This window comes from Quercus lobata, chromosome 6 (assembly GCF_001633185.2).
Source record: "Quercus lobata isolate SW786 chromosome 6, ValleyOak3.0 Primary Assembly, whole genome shotgun sequence".
Taxonomy (NCBI): domain Eukaryota; kingdom Viridiplantae; phylum Streptophyta; class Magnoliopsida; order Fagales; family Fagaceae; genus Quercus; species Quercus lobata.
In genome coordinates this window covers 50,967,846-50,983,413 of record NC_044909.1, presented here as the reverse complement: position 1 = coordinate 50,983,413, position 15,568 = coordinate 50,967,846, and positions in this window count along the sequence as shown.

Genomic DNA, 15,568 nt, shown 5'->3' with positions numbered 1-15,568 from the left:
GTTTATCCGTAAGACATAATTATTGAAATTCAAAGAGGTTGAAACAGACCTAATATTGAGGAGATCGTTAATTGACCGAGTGAGACTAGGCAGAACTATTTCCTCCTTGCACGGGTTTGACCATGACCAGCAATATTAAAATTGGATTTGGATCCAGTGCGATAATTGCAAGCTGTAATTAGTCATTGCCATATAATTAATTAATTGTGAGTGTGAGATGTAAATGTTAGAAAAGTAAAAAAGGATGAAAGATTATAAAAAAATTTCAATTCAAGGGCTAAGATTAAAAGTGAATTTTTAACTTTCAACTCATCCAGTGATTCAACATTATATTAGATTTTTTTTAAGAGAGTTTCAACCTATGATGTTTGCTTTTAATGATAGTTCTTTATCATCAGACCAAGATATCAATCAATTTTTGTTGCAAGTGGAGATTGAACCGTAGATCTCTTATTTAATCATTAGAAACTTTAATAGTTGAGTAGAACCCAATTTATACTAGAATTTTTTTTTTTTTTTTTTTGATGGGATACTAGATTTGAATCCACAGAAATGATATTGGAAGGAAGAGAAAGTTTGGGAGTTGGAAAAAGATAGCACTGCACCGCCATATGAATATTATATACAAACCATGAAGTTATCAGTTATGTCATTGGCTCATTGTTGGAAACTTGGGGGGTTGGGGAACATGGAATTGAATTGTATGATTAAGATCTGGGGTCTATTCTATTCTAGTGTCACTTTCGACTATTGAAATTTGAACATGGTCTTTGGGTATGCATTGTGCAATGATGTGCGCGGCTATTTTGTCGGTCGTGTGGGATAAATTATGATTTGGATCTTAGCCTTTAGTAGTACAATGTTGAATTCTAATACCGCAAAAAGAGCCGTAGTAAAAGATAGCGAGGGGAAAAGCCTATGACTTTTGAAATGCACATCTTTAAAAGACCGGAATTACGGAACGGAATTACTGTTTCTTATCCAAAGTAAAATAGTAAAAATGTCTTATAGAATAAACTTTTTTTTTTCCCTTTTTCAACTTTATTGTTTTTCTTCATCGGTGGAAATTTTTAAATAACATAATCTATATAATTATGCCAACGGTCTTTTTTCCCAATAATAATAATAATAATAGAAGTGTTTGATTTTTATTTAAAAAAAAAAATATCTTGGGTAGTTTCTTTTAAGTATGATCTCTATAAATATTTGTTCTTTTTTTTTTTTTAATTTCTTATAATAAATTAGGTGAGGGGAGATTTGAAGAAGGAGGTGTAAAGTGTTTTTTTTTTTTTTTTCAAGAGGATGGAATGTATTTATGACTTACAAAACTTTTTTGTTTCTTCACATTTTTCCTTTCATTATGGAATTGGCGGGGCTAATTCTTTAATTAGTTTATGTCAGTTTTGTAGTCTCATTCTAGTTGTGGGGCCTAAAAAGTAGGTCATTGGCAATTTATAGGATTTTGCAAAATCTATATGGTAGATTTTTAGCACAAAGTAGATGTATTTAGAAGACTTCTGTGGGACCTAGGAATTAGGTTTTTACACATGTAGAGCTTTGACATGATTGTTGTGGTTGTGTGATTTGGGCACATTATATTGTGATTGATAGATATAACGATTGCACAATTCATTTGTTATGCCAGATGAAAACAAGTCGAGACTCTAGAGTAAGATTTGGTAGGAAACAAGTAAAGGGGAATTCATCATCACGGTTTAACTTTGGCCAGAAAACAAGTCAAGTCAGAATTTTTATGTCAATAACGCCAGCAACAATGGCCATCAACAGTAACAAGTTAAGTACACTAACATCAATGACACAATGTAAGTAATACCAATGAATAATCCTAGGACCACAACTTTGCCATAGTTGACCTAGTTGTGATCATTGCATTTTTGAATACCAATTCCTATCATTTTTCTTTTCACAAACCATTTCATACACATACTTGTTCAAACATTCACTTATAGCAGCACTCATACACACACACTCTATTCACAAAGATTTGTGCATTCATGCACGCACACGCTTCTTGCTTACTTGTCCCTACTTCCGGGTCCTTTGTCTCTTACCCAATTCATATTATATGTATTGTGTTTTGTTTGCATAATATTTCTCCTCTTTATATTTTAAATCGCAGTGTCACTAAACTACAAGACTATTCATTTTATGCATATAAAAATTAAGCTTAGCAAAGAGCTTTTAGTTGGAATGAGAAGTATTATTATTGGGCTTACCCGAGTCAAAATTGCAACTACTTCATAGGAGGAAAATGTCATTTTCACCACATAATTCAAACACTAGACGACCTAACAAAACATTATGATAAATTTTAATTCTTGTTTCTTTTCCACCATTCTTTTCGTTTATATTTTTCCCTGAGAACTACTTTCTTGCAAGACTTTCCTTAACGACCTAACAAAGCAATATAAACATGGGTATACCGAAAGTAAGAAAACCATATAGGTCATAATTTCCTTGTCGCAAGTGGTGGTAGCAGCTAAATAAATATGATTTTTTTGGGGGGCAAGTGGTGGTAGCTGATAAGAGTGATAGTAATCATACAGTGATACATAAGACAAAGACTAATTAATAAAGCCACAACAATGTATGGGGCGTGCACTAGGTACCTTGATTTGACAAGGTTGATCCTCTAGAACATAGCTTTTGTGCTCCACCTCACTAATCCATAATCATTAATCTCCCATGCTGTAAGGTCTCTCATGGGCTTATGTAAACAGCCACTACACCGAGAGCTCAGCTTAATTAAAGTCCTAATCAACCTTTAAACTTACATGACTTTAGTGCTAATCACTAGTCTCCACTCTCCACTCTCCACACCATTTCATTCCTATTGCCTTAGCCAAAACAAGAACACAATTAAGAAGCATTATCATCAGTATGGTAGAGCAACTCAGCCTTTTGTTATTCTTGATTTTTTACCCAAAGAAATTTGGAAATATTTTCTTTTAATCTCTTTTTTCCCACAATTCAGATTAAAGCAAAGGAAAAGATTGGAATTTTAAGAGTTTGGTCTCTTTGTAATTTTTTTTTTTTTTTTTCATTAAAATTCATGCCTCTGCTTAGATGCACATGTAACATGCTTCACGTACTTATTTTGAGACACACAAAATGGCAAAAGTCGTACAGGAAGATTTGTCAATCCCACAAGAGAGTGGAGGGATTGGGTGCATGTTTAGCCACATTCCAAAACTCCACTATGATTGACGTTTTCATGGTGTGTGTGTGTGCTATCTGCCATGGATATCCATGGCTCGCAAAACCTTTTGATAATGAACAACTGGGATCCATTTTAAGGAAATGTCTTTTTGTCCCATAGGATCTTCCTATCTCAGCTCCAACAACCAAACTTGGAAAATCTTAGGTATGATTTTTTATGTCTATTTGAAAGAATACACGGCAAAGATCAGAGATTTCAAGAATCTGTCAGTCGGTATCAAACTCATCAGTACATTGTATGTCAAGGAATTGAATTATCTGAATCAGACAAAGAATCAACAGGGAAGGCTAGCATTGAAAAAATGTGGAGGTCTTCACACCAACGGAGCATTTGATTCGTCAATTAATTGATAATCAAAAGTCCACCATTGAAAACTTGTGGCTTAAAACTAAAGGAATGAATCATACCACAATTTTGCACCAATCCATCTTTAGTGCTAGAATGATTGGATTAGCTTTCTTTGGTGTTACTTTTCAAATATTCTTAAAAAAAAATTAATTAAATTCATTTATTACAAATATTCAACCCCAAGGTTTAAAAAGTGGGCTTTTTACAAATAACAACTCTTTAAAAAAAAAAAAAAAAAAATTCAATAACTACAATGGAGGATTACAAAAATAACACTCTAGAGTTTGAAACGAGTGTTTAGTCCTTACATTTTTTATTTGAACAATTAACACCCTAAACTTTATATTTGTGACAACTTAGGCCTTATGGCTTATGTTAGTATTTTCAGTTAAAAGATTAATGAAGTTAATCATGTGATGTGCATATAGTTCTACCATATCATCTATAATTTTGAAAGTGCCATTATTATTATCATGTATACTTCCAATGATTAAGTTCTTTACGTTGTAATAGAAAGTTTTTCTAAAAAAACAAAAACAAAGGTTGTAATAGAAAATATTAATAGAAGGTTTGATTTGACACAAACCTAAATTATATGCTACTAGTAATTTAATTAGAAAATCTAATGACGGGATTCTCAAAAAAAAAAAAATCTAAAGACAAAATTGATACTAACGACAGAGTCATGAGTGGTGTTTGTAAAATTCAAAAGTCAAAAAAGTAAACAAAAACTTTTAAATCTCTAGACATTTACTCAAAAATTTAATATAAGTTTTAATTGTGTCAATCAAATTGTAATTGCCAACTACAGTTTACTCTATGCCTTGACACAGAATTTTTAAAATCCAAAACCTAAATGTTCTGTATGTAATCACTAAAAATCTGTGATTAAAACATTTTCTAATAGAAAGTGACTCATTTTCTACATAAGATTACCTCAAAAGAGGTGGGTGGCATGCGTGGCTGCTTGCCAATGAAAGCAAGGCAATAAATAACCAAAGCCCATTGTATGGTACGGATATTTTTTGATAATTTTTTTTGATACGGATATTTTTTGATGTTGATGCAAGGATAAGGATAATGATATTCTGAAGAATAAGATTGTTCTCTCAAAAAAAAAGAAAGAAGAATAAGATTGTCTAATTGGGCATCCCACACCATGCCAAACACAAGTATCATTCTAATCTCTACCTAGAAGGCTAGAAGCACTCGCAAAAGGCTAGGAAGGAAAGCACACTGAAAAGATGGTGTTTAATTTGTAATTTTGTGACAAAAGATCAGTCTGTGTCTAGCTAAGGTCGTGACTAGTCCAATCCATACATAGGTTAGGTCATTTTCTTGAATTCACAATCCCATTATTGATATAAAAAACCATTGTAGGGAAAAGTAAAAAGGGTCATTTTTATTTACGCACTAATTTGATGAGGTGTTCCAGTTTTTATTTTTTTATTTTTTTTTTGAGATAATTATAATATGCTGTTAATCCTGTAACTCAAACCATTTTTCCTCTAGACCCTTTTGGTAGGTTTCATTTTTTTAAATAGCCTTCAAAATTGAAGATGCTTTCAATAGTCACTCCATTGCCATGGAATATTAAACATGCCCTGAGTGCGAACCCATTATATTAAGAGCATCTAAAAAGGGCCCGAGCAGCTTTTTCCAATCCCAGCAAACATTTTGTATTGTGACACAAAACCAAAGCTTTGTGGTTCTTAGATCTAACGGATCAAATATATTAGATAGTGGCCCTGTTTGGTAGACTATCTAAACAATATATTTTCAATTTTTAAACAACATTACACACATTTTTATGCATATTTTCACCCACATATATTTTAAAAAACTACAAACAACATTACTCAAACTTCTCTAACAAACGGGCCCTAATATTTCCACCTACAAACAATGGCTTATCTACTATTCCACTACAACAACAACAATAATGAATAACTAAACACACCAGAATACCATTTTTTGCCTTTTGATGGACAAAATTTTTCTTTTAAGGGTCCGTTTGGATACGACTTATTTTGTTGAAAACTGAAAATACTATTACAAAATAATTTTGAAATGTGTGAAAAATTACTGTTCACTCTTTTTTTTTATTGTTCATAGTCGCTGATCTTAAAAAAAAAAAAAAAAAAAAAAAGGAGAAAACATGCAAACGTGGGTGCAGAAATGTGGATCCAAACTCCACCTAAGACTCATATCAAAGTTTGACCTAAAAACACAGGGTTCTCAATAAATATTTATTTCATAAAATTAACCTACAAGAGAGTTTAATAATTAGCAATAATTATGTATGTGCTACGGCAGAAATCATAGTGTGTACATGACTTTTATAAAATTGACACCACAATATTGATGGAAAAGTGAATGAATAGAAAATGGGAAAATGATAGAAAAGTGGAAGAATAATTTTTTTTTTTTAGCTTTTTTCTCATGATGATTAGCTTCAGGAGCAGAAAAGTAAAGAGATAAAAAATTCTTTAATCTGTATAACTTTTCTTTCACGCCTCTATTACATAAAACAATTTTTTTTTTTAATAAAGTATGATTATTTCTATTATTATTATTTACAAAAAAAATAATTTTATCATTTAATATATATATACACACATACACACACAACAAAAAAGAACCAAAAAGAAATGTAGCGCAGATTAAAAATATATAGTAACTGCGTTAAAAACAGAAAAAGAAAAATTGTCACTATTATACATACTCGTACTTAGAGCATTCACATCAGTGGATGGATACTCTTCTATAATACAAAAACTTCCTCATTTTACACATTTTGGCCAAAAAACCTCCCCCATCAGCTCATGTAAACCTGTGTAAAATCATCTAAAAATTTCCATGAGCTACAGTAACCGTGCATATATACACGGTTACTGTAGCTCGTCTATACATTATTATAATAATTTCTAATTTCGCTCGTTTTTTTCTCTCTCTTCTCTATCTGCACAACCAACACCACCATCATCATCAATTGCTTCTTCCTCTTATACACACACTCCCACAGTCAAAATCAAAAATCAACCACAAAAATAAAAAATCATCCACAAAATCAACAACAAAATCACCCAGAAACACCACAAAACCAAACACACCCACACACGGACACACCAACGGAGACAAAGAGAGTGGATCGGAACTTGTGGTAGATCGGCGTGCTTGGATCGGAGTGCTTGGATCGGCGTTCTTCTCGCCGTGCTTGGATCGGAGTTCTTCTCGCCGTGCTTGGATCGGAGACAGAGAGAGTGGATCGAAAGTTCTTCTATCGGAGTTCTTCTTGGCGCCGTGCTCTCGGAGTTCTTCTCGTGAGTGGAGAGAGAGAGAGAGAGGCTCGTGAGTGGAGAGTGGAGAGACCGGGTATGGAGAGATAGACCGTGAGGGAGAGACCGGTATGGAGAGATAGAAGAGAGAGAGAAAGAAATCAGAAAATATGATACAGGGAGAGGGAAAGCGCGTTAAAAACGGGTATATGGGTTAGATGGAAAATAATAAAATAATTAAGAAAATTTATTATTTAAATAAAAGAGGTGATAGAATAGATGAACTGATGTGGGTGTTTTGTAAAAATGATGGTGTAAAATAGAAAAAGTAGGTTTTTTGTGTAAAATAGACGGAATCTTTTAGACGAGCTGATGTGAATGCTCTTATACCACGTTCCAGCAATGACTATCAAGACAAAAATTGAGAATAAAAAAATAAGATAAAAGCAAGAATAAAAAGACCCAAAAGAGTCACAGTTGCCACATACAACACAGCATAGGATTAAAAACAAGTGAAGGTATACATGTCATTTCACACAATTTAGGGGGATTTGTTTTCTCTATATCCCTTGTTTCTCTCCAATTTAGGTAGCAATACTTATCACATTGATTGCCATTCAACATCTTGCAATTCAATCAATAGTACAAAAAATCTAACTTGGCAATCTTTCTTTGATTAGGTAATTGTAATAACATGTATCCATTGTGGGAGAAATTATAGAGTCCTCTGGTGAATCACATTACTTGTCCACCATTCTACTAAAAAACTTACACTTATTTGAAATTGCTGAGTCAGTAATTAATTTATGTTTAAAAAAATTTTCTAACTAACAATTTTAAACAAGTGGAAGTTTTTTAATGGAATGGTGGACCACATCACTTGTCCATCATGTGGATCTTATAATTTCTTCCGGTGTGGATGAAATGAGTGCCATTTCATTCCATAATTGTGAAGATTCACACATTAATCTCCTTAAAAATTTGTCTTCATATTTTAAAATAAGAACATATATTTCCTATTTTAGCTAGTCACTTTTCAAAATAGTTATATGATCCTCGATTCATTCCCCCAAAAATTCTTATTTTATTTATTTACTATTATTTTGCCTTGGTTAATGAAAAAAAAAAGGGGAGAAACATAATGAAAATTAAATAAAGAAATAACCTTTTTAAGTTAGAATATAGATTTTTTTTTCAAGAATAAAAAGGATTTAGCTTATTTCCAGTACTTTTTTAACTAGAGATCTCATTTTGTTTTAAAATCGCTTGAAAAGAACAAAGCCATGCGGATACTTCGGCCCCAAAGCGGACAAACTGCTTGTGACCTTGGAACAAATCCTTCCCCACATACACAATAGTAAGTGTTAGTGGGTTTTAATCTCCACTTTTTATTTAGTTAGTGGGTGATGTGATAGTTTCTCATTAACACAAAAAGATATTCCAGTTACAAAAGTACGGGAGGTAAGTTAAACCCGAATAAAAAATACGTAATCTTATATGAATGTGGTGATGGGGAAATTGAGAGCAGTAAATCGATCGATGGTGCTGGCGATGTTAGCGTTGTTTTTCTTGTGTCAAGCAGGTGTTGTTTTGGGGAAGCATCATGTGCATTTGCTCAATGCAGTATTTGGGGCTTTGAATGTAACTGTGACTATTTTTTAATAATCACAGTTACAAACTTAAGAAATTTATAACCCAAAAAAAAAAAAAAAAAAAATTTGTTATGTCATATGTTGTAGCATTTCTATATTAAATAATTAATATAAATAAAAAAACTAGCAACCTAAATGTAAAGATATGGAAGTTAAAAAGGAAGATAAGAAATTAGTTAAATACTTAAATATGAAATCTCACATTGATAAGGAGAGAGACTCATTTATTATTTATAAGTATAGTGATTAAATGAGCTAGAATATATTGGAGTAGATATTGAGTCAAATACATGCATAAGGGGGAGGGAAAGGTTATCCTTTACTGAGTTTAAATTTTTCAATGCGTCTAGTTGAGGCCTAACCAAACTGAATTGAAGTTAAGCTTTTTTTTTTTTTTTTATACGTAGAATTTACCACATTTGATCTTTCAACCTATTTGATTCTTCTAGAAATGAAATATAAAACAAGCGTATGGATGAATAAAAAATGTATTAAATAATCAAGATGAAATGAGTTTATGTGCATCACGTTACGATCTTTTATCAACTTATTTGGGTTCATTAATAAATATAGGTGGATGGAAGAGTATGATTTTCCACGGCCACACTGGGAATCTCATCTCTTATAGAGGAAAATCGTTGCAAATACAATCTAAAATATGACATATCTTTAGGCTAAGGAGAAAAAGGATTTAGGATGAGTTTTTCTCCAAAAGTGTTTGTTAAGAAAAAAAAAAAAAAAAAAAAAAAGCTATGAGGAGTTATGGTTGTAAAATAGAGTTTTGAATTTTTAAAAACGCCCCTTTAGACTCCCAAAACGCTTAACCAAACAGACCCTAAAAAGAAAAAGGAAAAAAAGACACATTAATTAACAAGTCAAGAATCAAGATCATGAACTCTCTTAATGGATTCAATAGTCTTCTTCTTTTAAAAAAAAGAAAAAGAAAGAGGTGTCCAAATTTGGTATGGATAGAATGTAAAACCCATGTTTTACATCATTCAATAAGAGATTTTCACATCAATTTTTTATTTAAAAGTTAAAACTCAATACATCCTACCAGACATAATAACATTTCAATAAACTCACAGTTAAGTTGGATTTTCATATAGATATTAGAAATTAGAATTGATTGATTGTATTTACGCCTATTCTTTAATATGTAATATAATAATGTGGCATGTTGGGATTGAAGAGGTAAAACTTAGGTTTTACGCCACATTGTTATAGAATTTAATCTAAACAGGAAGTTTATGAGTCAGCCAACTATTGTAGTGAAGATTCCATCTCAACTTGGCTAAAGCAGCTTGTTTCACCAAAACCTCTAAAAACTTGTATTCCTATTGATTCCTTTTGTTTTTTCAACTTAAAAATTAAATAATAAAAAAATCAAACTTCTCAGCTACATTTTATTTAAAGCATAGGTTTTTAAATAAAAATGTATAAGTTTTTGACATTACTTTCTTCAATATAGACACACACAAAAATGACAGACATAAAACATTAATTTTTTCATGAGGCAATAAGAATGAACTTGTTCCAATTCAACAATCAAGGTTAAGGGCCCGGTATGGAATAATTCTTAAAAAGAGAACTACAAGAATGTGACACATGATGATTGCTAGTTGAAAATCCCAACCTACCTTGGGGTTTTGGCTAATCAAGTTTAGTGTCCATCCTTGAGGACAGTTATCTTCTCTTTTTCTTTTTTGTGAGAAACCTTTAGGACAGTTATCAAATTCTGTTTTGGCAACAAAAAGCCATGTGAGATTACCACAGTTGTTAAATTGCATTAAGTTTTGTATTCTTAGTATGTGGGAAGCACCTTGCTTTTGTTACCAAAAGGGTGCCTTGGGTAATTGTGTTGATGATGAGTCGATGACTGCCAAATATATCATGTATATGGCTTTATTAGTGATGGACTTGGAAACAGTCTAAAGTTTCGTGACACATTTTTATGTAGTTGCGGGAAAGAGTAATACAATATACTAATATAAAGCATAAAGATTGGAAGGATAATACCATGATTACATTTTAGATCTTTATACATTCTTGTATATAATATTCCCAATGAAAAATTTTATTCTGACTCAGTGTCATGAGGTACAGATCAGTATAATCTCCTTATTTATTTATGATCCACTCGAAAAGCTTGGCAAAGATCTGATAAAGATTAGATTAGATAGAAAAGTTTATATGTATAGCTAACATCCTTTAGTTGCAGATTTGCAGATAAGTGGGTTTCACCTTTTTTTTTTTTTTTTTTTTTTTTTAATATAAGAAAAGAAATATAACAAAAATATCGAAATGTAGATGTGTAATATCTACTTCAAGATTTTTTCTGCACACCGACTCGATTACTTTTTAGTTTTTAGCTTTATATTTTATTTTTATGTCAAAACTGTGATAGGGATTAGAAAGAGAGAGTGAGTTTGTTTGCTTGTGTGTGTGTGTGTGAGAGAGAGAGAGATATATATATATTGAGTGAGTTAAGGACAGAAAGTAAGTCTAGTATGGAATCCAACATTGATAAGGATATAAAGGGTCCGTTTGGATTGAGCTTATTGTTGCTGAAACTGAAAATTGAAAACTGAAAATACTGTAGCAAAATAATTTTTAAATGTGTGAAAAGTACCGTGGGACCCATTTTTAATATTTTTAATGCGCGAACAGTACTGCTACAGTACGTAAACTGTATTGCTACCGTGCATAAATAGTAATTTTTGTCTCTGCACAGTAAATTTACTGTTCAAAAAAAAAAAAAAAAAAAAAAAAAAAAAAAAAAAAGGACAGAAATGCGGAAATGAAAATGTGAACGTTGGTTTCAGCTGAAACCAAACGCTCACAAAGATGCCGTTTGGGGTGGGCGTCTACGTTTACCAGTTTGTGTTTCCAGATTTTTTTTTTTGTTTTTTTCTGCGCGTGAACAGTAACATCACATGAGTTTACTGTGCAGGAGACAAAAATCACTGTTCATCATTGTTCACAGTACTGTTCACGCACTAAAAAATATTAAAAATGGGTCCTACGATACTATTCACACATTTAAAAATTATTTTGCTACAATATTTTCAGCTGAAACTGAAAATTGAAAACTGAAAATACTGTAGCAAAATAATTTTTAAATGTGTGAAAAGTACCGTGGGACCCATTTTTAATATTTTTAATGCGCGAACAGTACTGCTACAGTACGTAAACTGTATTGCTACCGTGCATAAATAGTAATTTTTGTCTCTGCACAGTAAATTTACTGTTCATGCGCTGAAGAAAAAAAAAAAAAAAAAGGACAGAAATGCGGAAATGTTGGTTTCAGCTGAAACCAAACGCTCACAAAGATGCCGTTTGGGGTGGGCGTCTACGTTTACCAGTTTGTGTTTCCAGATTTTTTTTTTTTTTGTTTTTTTCTGCGCGTGAACAGTAACATCACATGAGTTTACTGTGCAGGAGACAAAAATCACTGTTCATCATTGTTCACAGTACTGTTCACGCACTAAAAAATATTAAAAATGGGTCCTACGATACTATTCACACATTTAAAAATTATTTTGCTACAATATTTTCAGTTTTTAGTTTCAGCAACAATAAGTTCAATCCAAACGGATCCAAGTGACATAAAGTCATTTATTATTTATAGGTGGAAAGCATATTTTAGTCTCTACATTTTCAGACTATTTCCATTTTAGTCCCTGCATTTTATTTTTACCGTTTTTAGTCCTTATCCTGAAAAATGCTTCCCGTTTTAGTTCATGCCATTACATCAGAAACGGAGAAAACTGACGAAACAAATGACAAGAATAAATAATACTAAATTAATGTCCACGTGGCCTAAATTAATAATAAAAAATATTTTTGACATTAAAAATGCTACGTCAACATCTAAATTAAAAAAAAAAAAATTATTAATTTTAACTAAAAAAAAAAAATTTTAAAACATAATTAAAAACTAAAAATCATATGAATTTAGATCTAAGTATGTCTTGAACAAGAACAATAAGAACACAAACTCAGATCCAAAAATACAAACCCAGAAATTAATAAAAAAAAAAAAAAAAAAAACCTTGAGATTTAAGTGTATCTTGAACAAGAAGAACACAATTCCAGATCTAAGAACAAAGAAAGAAAAAAAAAAACACCCACATACACACACTTTTGCTCAAACTCACTCAAAAAAACAACACCCAGATCTCAAATGTAACAACACCAACAACACCTCTCTCTCTTCTCTCAAAAATGCCATCCCAACAACAGCAACAACAAGAAGCCAAGAACCCAAATCCAATCCAAAAGCCATGAAGCAAAACACAAGATCTCCCTCCATATCAACCTACCTAGCAATGGTGGAGCTAAAACAAAAAATCTTGACTTCTCTCTTGAAACTCTCCGACCGCCTGCTGCGACGCCATTGGCTCGCTCTCCAACCTCTACCTCAAGGCTTTGAGGTTGCTCCTCCCGTCGCCGCCACTGCGGCCGCATCGGAAAGAGTTGGCTAAGAATCAGGCGAGGCACCAATTATTACAGGAAAAGGAGGAGGAGCATCATTGCCATCACCGCTGGAGTCTTCCATGCAAACTTCGACTTGGTACCACTCGCTTCCTAATCATTCTCCGCCATCACCATCCCTCCTCCGATCGAACCTAGAACCAAAAAAAAAATCCCACCAAAACTTTTTCTCACTCGCAGCTGCTAGAGAGAGAGTGAGTGAAAACAAACCCAAATTTTGGGTGTGGCCTATTATGGTTATGGGTCTTTGATGATTTTGTTGGGTTTGAGAAAATGGGAGCTTCGAGATTTATGAATTTGTATTTAACCAAGATCTCGCTCTGTGATTAAAACCTAGATCTTTCATCTTCTTAGTTCAATCTCTTGATGTCTAGTTCGTTCTCTCTCTCTCTCTCTCTTTAACCCCATGGCCAATCAGTAGTGATTGGGTGATCTATTGGTCCAAATCTAAAAGAGAGAAGCATAGAGGATCTGGCTTTTTTTTTTTTTTTTTTTTTTTTTTTTTTTTTTTTTTTTTTTTTTTTTTTTTTTTTTTTTTTTTCGAGTTTGTTAAGGATCTGTGGCCAATTTGTGGGTTTTTTTTTTGTTTATTTATTTATTTTTTTTTAATTTCTGAGTTTGTGTTCTTGGATCTGGATTTGTGTTTTTGTTCAAGACACACTTAGATTTCAATTCATATTCATATGATTTTTAGTTTTTAATTTTTTTTATTGAGTTAAAATTAATAAATTAATATATTTTTTTTTAAATTTAGATACTGATGTGGCATTTTTTAATGTCAAAAAACATTTTTTATTATCGATTTAAGCCACGTGGATATTAATTTAGTATTATCTATTCCTGTCGTTTGCTACGTCAACTTTCTCCGTTTTGATGTAACAGCAAGGACTAAAACGGGAAGCGTTTTTTTAGGATAAGGACTAAAAGCGGTAAAAATAAAATGTAGGAACTAAAATGGGAATAGCCTGAAAATGTAGGGACTAAAATGTGCTTTCTGACTTTTTTATAAGTGTAGTGATTAAATGAGTTAGAATGCATTGGAGTAAATATTGAGTTAGATACATGCACACAGGAATGGCAAAGGGAGGAAGTTTTTGAAAAAGGTTATTGAGTTTAAATTTTTCAATGGGCCTTGATGAGGCCTAATCAAAATTGAATTGAAGTTAAGCTGAAGACCTGCTTTGCAATTAGTTTTGATAAAAATTCTTAGGGCAAATTACAACTTATCCACTTATGGTTTGGCTGAAATTTAAGTTGACTACCTGTGGTTTAAAATTTGACGCTTTACTCATGAGAATTGACCGAAATTTAAGTTGCTTATCTGTGGTTTGAAATCCCATGATGCAAGTGTTCCTCTGGATTCTTTTTGATATTATTTGATCTTGTATTTTTATGTTTTTTGGAGGAGAGAGACACAAAAGTGGAGCAAAATTACATATTTAGCCTTGTTTTTAATAGAGTTGGGTTAAGTAAATTTCACTAAGCTAATCTCAGGTGGATAAAGTGTCAAATTTTAAACCAGAGGTAGACAGCTTAAATTTCAGTTAAACCACAGGTTGATAAGTTGTAATTTGCCCAAATTCTTATAACAAATCTGAAGTTTATGTAGAATTTACCGCATTTGATCTTTCAACCTATTTGATTCTTCTAGAAATGAATTATAAACAAGCGTATGGATGAATGAAAAACGTATTAAATAATCCAAAATGAAATGAGTGCATGTGAATCACATTACGATCTTATCAACTTATTTGGGTTCATTAATAATTATAGGTGGATGGAAGAGTAAGATTTTCCAAGGCTTATGGAGAAAAATAAAAGCTATCATGTGAAGAAGGAAAAAATAATTTAACATGTGAAATTAAAAAGTCTAATAACAGTTTATGAGTCAACCAACTATTGTAGTGCAGATTCCATTTCAACTTGGCTAAAGCAGCTTGTTTCACCAAAAACCCTAGAAAATTGTATTCCTTTTGTTTGTTCAACTTAATTTTTTTTTTTTAAATCAAACTTTTCAACTACATTTTATTTAAAGCATGGTTATATAAATAAAAAGGTATAAGTTTCTAGCATTACTGCCTTTAATAATATATAGACAGAACATTAATTTTTTCTTGAGACAGTCAGAATGAACTTGTTCCAGTTCAACATTCAAGGTCAAGTGCCCAGTATGGTATTATTCTTAGTGTCCATCCTTTGTATAGTTATTAAAATTCTGTTTGGGTGGCAAGAAAAAGCCATGTGAGATTACCACACCTTCAGCTGGCGACAGACAAGACCTCCCCAAATAGAAGAACAAGGAGAAGCCTAGTCTAGCCCTGCATCATTAAATGGAGAGGAAGTAGAAGATGATGAGTAAAGAGGCTGCATATCTGGGCAGAGTTACAGAAATCCTTTTGAGAAGTCACAGTTCTCCCACCTGCTTTTGTTACCAAAAGGGTGTCTTGTGTTGAATATGACTGCCAAATATATCATGTACATGTGGCTTTATTGGTGATGGACTTGGAAATGGCCTATAAAGTTTTTTGACACACTTTTATATAGTTGTGGGA